This window comes from Halichoerus grypus, chromosome 1 (assembly GCF_964656455.1).
Source record: "Halichoerus grypus chromosome 1, mHalGry1.hap1.1, whole genome shotgun sequence".
NCBI lineage: Eukaryota > Metazoa > Chordata > Mammalia > Carnivora > Phocidae > Halichoerus > Halichoerus grypus.
The window spans coordinates 58,646,281-58,659,516 of NC_135712.1; the positions used below are offsets into that span (position 1 = coordinate 58,646,281).

Here is a 13,236-nt window from a genome sequence, read left to right on the forward strand (position 1 = left end):
AAGCGAAAAAGTAATTTATTAGAAGGATATTGGGTTGCTCACAAACCTGAGTTGCCAGGCTCAGACTATGATGAGGGACCAAGAGAGACTAAGCCACAGGAAATTATGGCAACAGTCATGACGCAGAATGGTTTTGTCAAGACGCCCACCTGGGAATCACCCCCTCCTCTGCCATTAGATATGGTCACCCCTGGGCCCTGCTGCCATGGACCCTCCTGGTGTCAGCATTGCCAGTGAATTCTAAACTCTCCTTTCATCCTTGTATCGTGTAATCACCACTGAAAGTACCAAGGGGAAGTGTCCAACTATCCGAGCACAAGTCATATATCTGACTCCTTTGGCATCCATCAGCTGCTTTGCCTCCCACAAAACTCACCCAGTTTAGTGGAGTGGAGGAAATTCCTCTAAAACACGTAAAGGATTTGAATGCTGCGTAGCCCCCAGGTCAACTCCACCAAAAGTCCTCATGGGGTCTTCTCAAGCTAGGGCATTTGTTCAAAGACAGCTATATGGATGCAGACATCGGTCGTCAGGGACCAAGATGTGACAGGGAGGACAAAGGGTGCTAGAGCCTTCTATCTATGCCCATTAAAGAGGAACATCTAATCTGAGTGTCAGAGAAGAATTAGAGTAGTATATAGCATCTCTGCCACCATGTTCACTCCATAATTGGAAATAGTTTAGTCTCTTAAATGTGGCCTTTCCTGAGGCTTCTTCTGTTCGTCTCAAGAAATTTTCCTTTAGGATTTTGAAGAGGAAGATGTTTGCAGACGATCAGTTTAGTCTTGTTTAGAAAGCAGTTTCCTGTAAGTAATACTTCTATCCTGACAATACTTATTTAAAACTATAAATGGCCCTGGTCTGTCAATAAATACAACTACAGAAAAAATTGGTGATAAGTGTCACATCATAATTCTGACAGTCATAACTAATTTTCTAGTGCCTTCCCAGCTTCAGAGTGTTAATTAAGTAGGCCTCAGAATAGCTCTAGAAGAAACTTGCCTGCAGTGCGATCACTCAGCATATAAATAAAATCTAAGGAGTGGATCCTTGAATTCTGCCTCAAACCATAAAATAATTACTTTTCCCTCTTCAAGCCCCTCCACTTGTACTCCAGAGTGAAGGAATTGTAAGGAAAGGGAGTATAGGTGGGAGGTAGGGAGAAAAAGACAGGAAAGGTAAAGGAGAAAAGGAATCCGGCAGAGAAGATGGGCAGACCCCAACACCTGAGAGGATGAGGAACCAACATAGCAGCTGGCTGTCTCCCAGAAACTAAGCCTGGACATGCGTAAGGCCGGAGGAAGGTCATGGGACGGAGGAACTAATGCAAAATCTGTGAGAAACCCTGGTTAGCCATTTGAAGTGAGAGGTAAATGGCAGCCCACAATTTAAGAGGCCACTGGTGAGGAATAGGTTAGAGGAGAGCTTTTTTTGCTGTACTTTTTTGCCTCCTTCAGTCTGGCCTAAGTGCATTGCCACCTGCCCTGCCTTCTCGCCCTTGTGAGGGAGAAAACCAGCAGCACCAGCCCAGGGCTGGCTGGGCAATGTGGGCTCACACCTGTGAGGGCCTGCTGGAGTGCATAGGATAACCACTGTGCCTGTCGACCTGCCGACAGGTCGGACATTACCTCCTTCCCCACCACCCCTTTTACAAGGCATAGGCCAGCAGATTACAATGGAGCAAAAACAGTGTGTGGGTGGGAGGAGGGGGGTAGAAGTAAAATTAGATGGGGGGGCAGACTGGACCCCTGTGTGGGTGTGAAAAGGAGTGTGGTCAACTCAGAGGTTGTCTACCTTAAGGGGCTTTCCTTCCAGCCCCTCTTTCTACTCTGGACCCTCCCCACATTTAGCACCTCCCCTCTGAGGGTCTCAGTACTACTCCAGGTAGCTGACACCCCTGGGAGTTCAAGCTCACAGAAGAAAATAACAATACATCTGCAGAATGAAGCTACATGAGAGAAATCAAACTGGACAGCCTTTCCCGATGTAGCCCAACTAATAAACAGGAAGAATAAGACTTAAAATAAGCAAAGTGAAAGAATTGTGGGAGAATTGTGGATAGAAGGGCTTCATTAAAATGAAGCAGGTTACCGTTATAAAGATGAGCCAACTGGAAATCTCAGAGTTAAAAATAACACTGTTTACATAAAGACCTCAGCAATGAGTTGGATGTTAGAATGAACAGTGGATTAGAAAACTGGAGGATCTACCTAAAGAGATGTAGGATAGCAACAGAAAAATTAAGAAATTGGGAGGGCAGACCTGGTTATGATGTCAATATAATAGGGGGCCCACAAGAAGAAAACAAATGGGGAGAAAGAAATATTTGTAGAAATAATGCTGAAGAATTGAGAACAGCCACTTCCCCAACAACCTGGGGGTGCTTTCTTAGGGCTTGTTGAAAGCTACAAGCTTAGCTGAACTATCTCCACTCACATAATAACAGTAAATATTTGTAGTGTATGTACTAAGTGTCAGATACATGCTGGATTCCAAGTATGTGACAGATAAAATCCTCCAAGAGAGAGACAAAAACAAATGCATGGAACAATGACCAACTATTACAAAACATGAAAAAAATGATATAATGGAGTATAAAATTGGGTAGTGCAGTCCATACGTTTTATGAGTGTTAAATGGTGAGATCAGGTTAAGTTAGGGTCTTCAGGATAGACTTGACTTGACACCTGTTCTTGTGAAGAAAATATGGAGGACAGCATTTCCCGAAGTGTGTTCTATGGAACACTTGTTTTGTAGACTAGTCTTGGTGTTGCATGTAAAAGGCTTTCCAGGTGTAGTGGAACTTGACCCATGTTTTGACTGCCTAACATCTGAGCTCCATTCCTGTATGTCTGGGGGAATTCCTCATTCTATGAGCCTTCACTGGAGCTAGAGCTCCTTCTTTTTTTTTTTTTTTTTATTATGTTATGTTAGTCACCATACTATACATCATTAGTTTTTGATGTAGTGATCCACAATCCATTGTTTTCATATAACACCCAGTGCTCCATGCAGTACGTGCCCTCTCTAATACCCATCACCAGGCTAACCCATCCCCCCACCCCCCTGCTCTCTAAAACCCTGTTTGTTTCTCAGAGTCCATAATCTCTCGTGGTTCATCTCTCCCTCCGATTTCCCTCCCTTCATTTTTCCCTTCCTTCTCCTAATGTCCTCCATGCTATTCCTTATGTTCCACAAATAAGTGAAACCATAGGATAATTGACTTTCTCTGCTTGACTTATTTCACTTAGCATAACCTCCTCCAATTCCATCCATGTTGATGTAAAAGTTGGGTATTCATCCTTTCTGATGGCTGAGTAATATTCCATTGTATATATGGACCACATCTTCTTTTTCCATTCATCTGTTGAAGGGCATCTCGGTAGAGCTCCTTCTTATACAGACGTAGAATAGCAGCCCCTTCTTATACACGCACACAGACACACACTAACCCCAAATTCAGCCATGGCGTGTGGCGTCGGTGCTACCAATCACTACTACCTTTCTCAGGCTTGCGGACTGGGGAGCCAGTGATGTGGAGAAGCACCTGTTAGCAGCAACAGAGGTGACATTGGTTTCCAGCCATGGCCATGGCAATGGGACGATGGCACTTAAAACCCTCCAGAGGCTTTCTGTTGCCCTTAGAGTAAAGCCCCAACCTCTCTCACGTGACTTTAAGACCCCTCAGGACCTACAATGGTCCTTCACGCACCTTCAACTTCAGCCAAACTGATTTTCTCTTAATCCTTCAAACTTCCTTCTTGCCTTGCCTCTCATTTCTCCTCCTTCTCTCCCTCTCTCCCTCCTTCCCTGTGTCTACTACACTATTCCTTCTGTTTGGATATTTCTCTTGTTCTGCTCTGCATTTTTCTGGTTAATTCTTACTCATCCTTTGGGAAAATATGCACCCTGAAAATCTATGTCATGCACTGGCACAGGAACTTAAATATTAATGCAATTGCTTAATTGGCATTCCGTCGGCAAACCTGTGATCTCAGTGAAGGCAGACTAGGTCCACATAGCTTAGTACTATATCCCTTGTGCCAGAACAATGCATGGCACAGGATAGGGAGTCAAATATTTAGTGAATGAACAAAGTTCATCGCTAAGCAGCTGGAATCTAGACTGCGTCTTGTTCTATACTCCTGGCCTGCCAATTATTATACCTCTCTTTAATGTTTTCCCATGTTTTTATTGGAATTGAAATGTTTAATATAAAACTTAAATCATAAACCTAAAGAGGAAAGTTTATATGGATATATTTGTGTGTATAATGAAATTGATGAGTTGAAGCATGCTTCTTAGAAAAGTGCCTGGAATGCAAAATGCTGAGTATCTAAAAGTATAGGGAATAAATAGCTCCCAAGGGGTAAACTGCTCTTTTCAACAAGATGAATGAGCTGTTCCAGGAAAGCTGTGAGCCAGACTGTGAAAGGAAATTAATACCTATGTGAGATGAACCATATAACCTTCTCCTTTGCCGGGGCCGGTTGGGCTTCTAAGTGTGTCTCCACACGTGGAAAACAGTCAACAACTGATTGATTGGTGAATGTGTGCGAGTCGAAAAGCACCACCCAATCCCAAGCACAGGGGGGACAGCTCTGCTTTCCGCGCTGCCTGGTGCTCTGCAGCTCACAGAGTACTGTTGCCCATAGTCTGGCTGGTGGTGGGTAGTCTGGGTGCTACTATCCCCATTCTACAGTTGAGGAAACGGAGGTCCAGAGAATTTAAGGGATTTGTCCAAGGTCACCCAGATAGTGTTAGTGCCAGACATAAAATCTAGGTCTACATAGTTTTCTTCATTATGGCGTAAATTTACAGAAGGTGGTTTTCTAAGGCTGAATCAGGCAGAGAGAGTTTTATTTTTTATTTATTTTTTTAGGATTTTATTTATTTATTTGCCAGAGAAAGAGAGAGCAAGAGAACATGAGACTACAAGCAGGGGGAGCGGCAGGCAGAGAGAGAAGCAGCCTCCCCACTGAGCAGGGAGCCCGATGCGGGACTCGATCCCAGGACCCTGGGATCATGACCTGAGCTGAAGGCAGACGCTTAACTGACTGAGCCACCCAGGGGTCCCAGGCGAGGGAATTTTAAACAGTTACATCAATAACTATAGGAATTATTTTAATGCTTATCTCTTTAAAAAAAATAAAAGGTATAACCTGTGATTGAACTAACTCCATTCCTTACAGTAGTTATGAAAATTTGGGGATGAATGCTTCATTTAATAGGACTTTCTAGCCTGTACTAAGAAAGGGATTCAGAACTGCAAGGCCCCTTTGCTCAGGGACAGCTGCTTTCCTACAATGTCACATAATAGACCCTCCCAGCAGGCCTGCTTCACTCAACAGGAAGGGTCTTGGCAGGTGGGTACAAGGTGGAGGTAAGTTGATGGTCTGGGAGAGGTTTAGAGTCTAGGAGAATGACTTTAGTGCTTAAAAATCCTACAAATCTAATGTTGTTCGGGTTGATTTATGTTCCCCCAGAATATATGTTGAAATCCTAATCCCTGGAATCTATGAATGTGGCCTTATTTGGAAGTAGAGTCTTTGCAGCTATAATCAAGCTAAGATGAGGTCACTAAGGTGGGCCCTAATCCAGTGTGACTGAAGTCCTTATAAGAAGAGGAAAATTTGGAGACAGACATGCACAGAAAGGAGGTCAGCATGTGAAACAGAGACACACAGAGAGAACACAATGGGACAACAGGCAGAGATTGGAGTGATGCAGTTGTAAGCCAAGGCGTACTAAGCATTGATGGTTACCACCAAAAACTAAGAAGAGGCAAGAAAGGACTCTGTCCAGAATTCCAGAGGAAGTGTGGCCTGGCTGACATCTTGATTTCAGACTTCTGGCCTCCAGAACTGTGAGAGAATACATTTCTGTTGTTTTAAGCCACCCAGTTTGTGGTACTTTGTTATGGCAGTCCTAGGAAACTCATATACCTAATGCAGAATCTAGGCTAGCACCTTACTGGTCAGTGCAGTACTAGCTTCATCTGGGTCCCTGACCATATTTCTTTTCTGGGTAGAGCAGTGGGGATATGAGCCGTCTTAATTAAACCAAAGACAACACAAAGTTCTGCTGCTGTCTGAGAGAGAGAGGTAGAGAAGGAGAGAGAGAGGGAGAGAGAGATTGTAATCGATGAAGTTAGCATAAGCAGGTCAAGCACCAAAATAAGGATAGACTATAGCAAAATAAACCAGGAGAGCAATAAGAGTGCTTTGGAAACTAAGTGTTTGCCACATCCCTGAACAACAAAAAGACTACACAAAATGAGGGTTGTCACTCAGAAATGGACAAAATAGAAAGGCCAGTGCATCACGGCTTCCTTTTTATTATTATAATGTAATATTTTAGATATATAAACAAGTATAGAAAATAATGTAACAAACCCCTATGTACCCACTACTCAGCTTAAGAAACAAAAAGACAATTAGAATTCCCTATTTGCCCCCACCCTATGCCATGCATTGCCACAGGAACTTGAATGTTAACGTAATTCCTTATTTAATTGGTATATCATGTGCAAACCTGTGGTCTCAGTGAGGACAGACTATGTCCACATAGCTTAGTAATATATCTCCCGTGCCAGAAAAATGCCTGGCACAGGATAGGGAGCCAAATATTTTTTTCTTTTTTTTCTCTTGTTTCTTTTTTTTTTAATTTTTTTTTATGTTATGTTAATCACCATACATTATTACATCATTAGTTTTTGATGTAGTGTTCCATAACTCATTGTTTGCGTATAACACCCAGTGCTCCAAATACTTATTGAATGAACAAAGTTCTTCCTAAAGTAGCTAGAATCTAGAACTGTCCTGGGATGTCCTTCATCCCCCAAAGTAACCATTTTGGGGAGATAGTTTTTCATGGGTCTCTTGATTCCTGCACATCTTATAGGAAGACACTGACTGAATTTTTTTTCTAATACTATCGTTTTAAGAATATTTGTATAGCAAACAGCCTCAGATGATAGAGACAGCATCCGTCTCTGGAGCAAAAGTAAGGCAGGTTTACTGCCCATTATAAAAGATATGTGTTCCCTAAGCTCACGGTTTCTCTTCTGTCTTGCAACCCACTGTATGTATGTAGGCAGCTATCTGGGCCCATTCACATCACCTTCATGGTATTTGGCAGCAAGGGGAACTGATGCAAACATGCTGATGCTCAAGCTGCTTGCTGTGACAAGAGGAATAAAGTCCTTTGTCCCTAACCCAAGAAGTCTGTCTTCCATCAGGATCAATGAAACTGTGGCAATTGGGGTAAAGTCTCAGATCCTTCAAAGCTTTTGAAAACAATTATCTTCAGTTTGGTGTTTATCACTTCTGTGTATGTGTATCTTACTACAGATGGATGATAGATAGATGGATAGTTTTGGTTTGCTTGTTTACAAAGTTTATGTAAATGAGATCATGCAGTATGTATCTTTCAGCAACCTGCTCTTTTTTTCAATTTATCTTCTTCAGAGTGATCTGTATCAGTCCATATCGTAGCTCATTCCTTTCATTCTTGTTCATCATTCCCAGTGCATATGTAAGAGAGTTCTTCTTGTGTATAAACTTATTGGAAATGCTGGAATGTAATGTGAACTCATCTTCAGCTTTAGTAGAGATTGCCAACTTGCCCTCCGAAGTGGTTGTACTAAATAACATTTTCATAAGCAATGTGAAAGAGTTCCTGTTTCTCTGCATCCTTGCAAATGTGGTATTGTCATACTTTTGAGGTTTTACCTTTCTGATGAGTGTAAAGAGCTGAACATCTTTTCCCATCTTTTCTTTGGTCATTCATCATCTCTGCAGTTACCTATTTTTCTATTGGGTTGTGTTTTTCTATGAGTTTTAAGGACTCTTTACATATTCAAGATATTGATATTTTGTCTGTTTTTTTTGTACAAGTAACATATCCTATTCTATGGCTTGTCTCTCTCCTTCATTCATGGTGTTTATATAGTTTCTTGATTTCGCAGTGAAGTAGTAGGAGAAGCCTATATCCATAGTGGTGTTCAGTGGAGTCAGGGATTCAAAATAGTGGCGATAGCGTGATCTGACCAAGCATTGTGTGCAAACTGGGATGCAAGAAGCTTGGTTTCCAGTCATGATTCTGCCATAGCTGAGTATCCTTGGGGAAGTCACATCACCTCTGCGTCTTGGGCTCCTCGTCTGTAAATAGAACCTTTGGACTAGATGACCTTCTTGAGCACCTTTCCAGATACAAGTTTCTCTAATGAGTCAAGGTCATGTGCACCAGGCAGGCAATGACAGGACCTATGTGGACAAGTCCATCTTAACTATAATTTGGGAAATGACTGACCAGCTTCTGTGCTGTTTTGCTTGACTCCCCCACACGGGTAGCCACTTTGTCCTCTGTGTACCCACAGGACTTGCTCACGTTGCTACCACAATACCATCACATTATGCTGTTGGTAATAACATCATTTGTCTCTGACTAGATCGTGAGTTCCTCAAGGACAGGGTTGCCTTTAGTGTACCCGCAGCACCTCCCTTAACTCAGTGAATCTTTGATGCATGATGGAAGGAGCATGGAAGGGTAGCAGGAAAGGGTGGAAAGAGGGAGAGAAGGAAGGAAGGACCAAATAACCTGAACACTCCCAAGATATACACTTAGTGAACATAACACAGTTATTAAACTGTACATATTAGGAAAAGCAAATACTATTTTAGCTATTTTACAGGGAGACTCAGTTTTTCAAGATCACATGGGAAAACAGTGCTGTGCTTAATAATGGAAGCCAATAATCTCTGATTTATAATCTGATGTTCCAACTAATAGAGCCTACAGCCTCATTAATTTAGCAAAACCAAACCAGATTTTAAATTAAACTCATTTTCATCCTCTTTATGCAACAGAATTATATTACTTATAATTTTGAACTTTTCCCTACTGACACATTCCAACAGATTAAAAAGGGAGTCTCGAAGCTTTAAGACCTTTCATAATTGTGATCTATATAATATCAGAAATGGGAGTACTTAAATAATTCTTCTCTCTTATCTATAACGCAACTCCTTGCTTATAATAAACATAGAAAGAAAATAAGATATATGTACAGCAGTCATATATCCCTTATCCGTGGTTTCACTTTCCACAATTTCAGTTACCCATGGACAAACACAGCCCAGAAGCAGATGATCCTCCTTCTGACATATGGTCGGAAGGTCAATAGTAGGCTAATACTGTGTCACAACGCCTACATCTGTCACCTTGCTTCATCTCATCACATAGGCATTTTAGCCTCTCATATCATCACAAGAAGAAGGGTGAGTACAGTACGATATTTTGAGAGAGAGAGAGAGAGAGAGAGACCACATTCAAGAACTTTTATTACACTATATTGTTCTATTTTATTATCAGGTATTGTTATTAATACCTTACTATGCCTAATGAATAAATTAAACTTCATCATAGGTATGTATGTGTGGAAAAAATATGGTATATATAGGGTTTGGTATTATCTGCAGTTTCAGGCAACCACTGGCAGTCTTGGAACATATCCCCCCATGGGCAAGGGCGGGGGGACTACAAAGTGTTCAGGACAACAGGAAGAAGCCACAGGAGGGAAAATCTTGGCTCTTAAGAACGGTCTGTTACAAGGTGTCGGATTTATCATGCATGGTCAATACTCGGTCCTGCATTGAGTTTTGCCTTTACAGGGCTTACTTCACTGCGGCAAATGTAATCCAATTTTCTCAGTTGCACAATAGCCTCTGAAAAAGCAAGCAAAATTTGAACAGGACTCTTTATCCTTTCCTGGGGGCAATGCATTTGTATCAAAAAAACTACCCAGTGTTTCTATCTCCTGCTTTAATATATTTTTCTGCAATTTATTATGTCATTATCTCTGAGTTTGTTTTTATTGTAATTAGTAAGACCATTATTAAATAATACAAAAGTAAATGGATTATAAGAGCCAGACAAGGAATAAAATTAGGTGTGGCAATGAGCAGTGAGTGGGGTGATATGGTGGTGATATATCTGTTCTGCTCCCTACAGATCTCCTTCCTAGCCCAGTTTCTGCCCCATTAGACACCAGCTTCCAGACATACTCGTGACATTTGGTGGTGTCATGGTTGTGCACTTCATAATAATGGGCAGTTGGCAAGTTGCTGACAAATGGGGTCATCTGCTAGCTGGTTCTGTTGGAACAGTACAGGCTCCGATCCATGTGCATCAGAACCCTGCAGCATGCTTGGTAAGCATGCATATTTTTAGGTTCTCTTCTTGATCTGCTGAATCAGAAATGCTGGGGGGGGGGGGGGGCTTGAGGATTCGAATGCCAAAAAGCACACTAACCTTTGAGAATCACTCTCTTTAAGTGTGGGGAAACAAAATGGAGGGAAATCCCTTCTGGCACTAAGTACGTAAGAAGGGAGAAGGAAGCTGCATTCCTAGGTAAAGAAAAGAGAGTAGACGAGCTAAAGAGGAAGCTTGCCTTAGTTCACAGCTTTCCTTAGGTTGTACCTCAGTTCTGACTGCTGCAGATTTAAGCCAGACTACAAGGGTGCTCTCACACCACGTGCTGCCTGATGCTGGTGAGTGTTTGTATTATGAACTGCAGAAGTGAGCTTGCTTCTGAACCAACACGTTTTGTCAACGCCAGGGACACCAAAGATGAAGTTTACAGCTCCCTAAAAGAGCCAGGCAGGTAAAGAGTTAAAATACTGTATGATTCACAACAAGATACCACTTCACACCAACTGGAACTGTAATAATCAAGAAGACAGCAACAAGTGTTGACAAGGATGTGGGGAAATTGAAACCCCTATATATTACCAGTAATGTAAGTTGCTAGAATGTAAAAAGATTAATCTCTTTAGAAAACATTTTGGCAGTTCCTCAAAAAGTTAAACATAGAGTTACCATGTCCCGCAATAATTCTACTCCTAGGTATACACTCGAAAGAATTTAAAACATATTCACACCAAAACTTGTATATAAATGTTCATAGCAGCATTGTTTGTAACAGCCAAAGAGTGGCAAAAACCAAAATGTCCATAAACTGAATAACACATAAACAAATGTGGTGCGTGCGTACAATGGAATATTGTTTAGCAATAAAAAGAAATGCTACAACTTGGAAGAATCTTGAAAACATTATGCTAAGTGAAATAAGCCAAATACAAAAGGGCACATACTATTCCATTTGTACGAAATGTCCAGAATGGGTAAATTCAGAGACAAAATTAGATTACTGGTTACCAGGGATTAAGGGAAGGAGGGAATGAGGAATGACTGCTAATGGGTACAGGGCTCCTTTCTGGAGTGATGAAAATATTCTGGAATTAGATAGTGGTGATAGGTGTACATCTCTGTGAATATATTAAAAACTACTGAATTGTACCCTTTAAGAGTGAGTTGTGTGGTGTGTGAATTATATCTCTATTTTATTTTTTTTTAAGATTTTATTTATTTATTTGTCAAAGAGAGAGAGAGCACATGCACAAGCAGAGGGAATGGCAGGCAGAGGCAGATGCAGGTTCCTCACTGGGCAAGGAGGAGCCCGATGCGGGACTCAGTCCCAGGACCCTGGGATCATGACCTGAGCTGAAGGCAGACGTTTAACTGACTGAGCCACCAAGGCATCCCTATATCTCTATTTTAAAGAGCAATGGAAGAAGTGTCCAAGAAAAAAAATAATAAATTGGACTACATGAAAAAAATGCTTGGTGGCTATCTATAGGAAAAACTCACTTCCATTTTCTTCTGCTCACACTCGACACTTCTGATACCAGATGTGTGAGTTTTCTACACATCAAGTAATTCTGTGACACCAGCTGGGTGTCCTGCAGTCAGTTCAGTTCTACCTGGTTTTAGCATCAGATCTCATAGGTTAAGGGCTCAGTCCCACAAGACTGCCCACACCCCCCCACTTAAGATGCCAATTGCAAGTCCAGGTACTAGAGTAAATCTGAAAATTCCCTGAGCCGCTGAAGGCCTTGCCCTATAGGACAATGCCCAGATGAAATTGACATCTGAGGGGACACAGCCCTGGGGTTAAGAAGACTGGATCAGGTCCTGTCAATGAGGAGATGAACTATGAGAATGGTGAGGACATCATTGTGGGTGGAGGGGAAGGTCTGGATACAGACAGTATGAAGGACATAGAAGCAGTAGAACTCAATGAATGACCCATCGACTGAGAAGGCTAAAGGAGTAGGAATCAAGGATGACTCTCATCCAACAGTTCTCATTAGATGAAATAGCTTCCTGGTGAGGCCATTCAATAAGCAAGGAAATTCAGAAGAAATTAAAGTTAAGAGCGAAGAGAGTGATAGATTCCATTTCTGACAGGTAGAATTTAAGGTACTAGTGGAACATCCAGAACTTAGGGAAAAGGTCTGCACTAGAGGTAGGGTGTTGGCAATTATCAGCTGCAGCGTAGTAGAGTTTAGGCACAAGAAAATGTTCCCTTCATGAACAAGTGCTTCTTATCAAATTAATAAATTACTCTTGGATTGTTTCAACATTAAAAAAAGCAAATTGGTTTAATGAAGAATGATATAAGAGAACCAAATAGTAATTATATGATATCCATGTGGTTCTGTTTCCTCTGTTTCCATTTTGAACATGTATAGACCTTTCAGGGTTTAACTGCAAGATTTTCTTGTTTCGTTTCTTCCCCCTAATAAAGAAGTTTTCAAGAGAATACTAAGGTTTTAAAACAGCAGGAGGGGAAATCTCACGTGAAAGGTCAGGTTTTACTTTTTCTTTCTTAACATGTCTTTTTTCTATTTTGTTCTTTCCATGTAGTCTATGGTATTATACAAAATGAAGGAAAACACCAGAACCATCTAGATCCAGGGCCACAGTTCAATTTTCTGTCTTTAAAACAGCCTTGAAAGTGTTAAATCCTTGGGGTTGATCTGTGTATTCAGAAGGAGCCATGGAGCTGCTGATGTAGAAAAGCATTTTGTGTCAGCGACTGATTTATGCCTTGGAGCAGGACAAAGAGAAGAATACTCAGCCCCTACGGTATCTGTTGCTAGGGGAGCATCAGGCCATCTGCTAGGCTTTAATAAAACATGACAATAACACTTTGGTTTGAAGCACAGAATGATTTTCCAAACCAAAATGAAAATCTGTCAGCATTTGAGGAGCTTGTAGGTTTTGTGTTTTGGTTTTTTTGAAGACATTTGTATCTGTACCATTTATATTCAAATGAGAAGAGATATCAATATCTTTCTTTTTCAAAACCTTGTATTGACTGCCCAATTC

The 13,236-nt window shown here is 41.3% G+C and overlaps 1 protein-coding gene across 5 annotated transcripts in view; it reads left to right on the forward strand.

Annotated features, from left to right (window-relative positions):
* The window catches only part of SIDT1 (SID1 transmembrane family member 1), an 89,917-nt gene that overhangs the window by 13,006 nt on the left and 63,675 nt on the right, over window positions 1–13,236 (forward strand). The window lies entirely within an intron of this gene.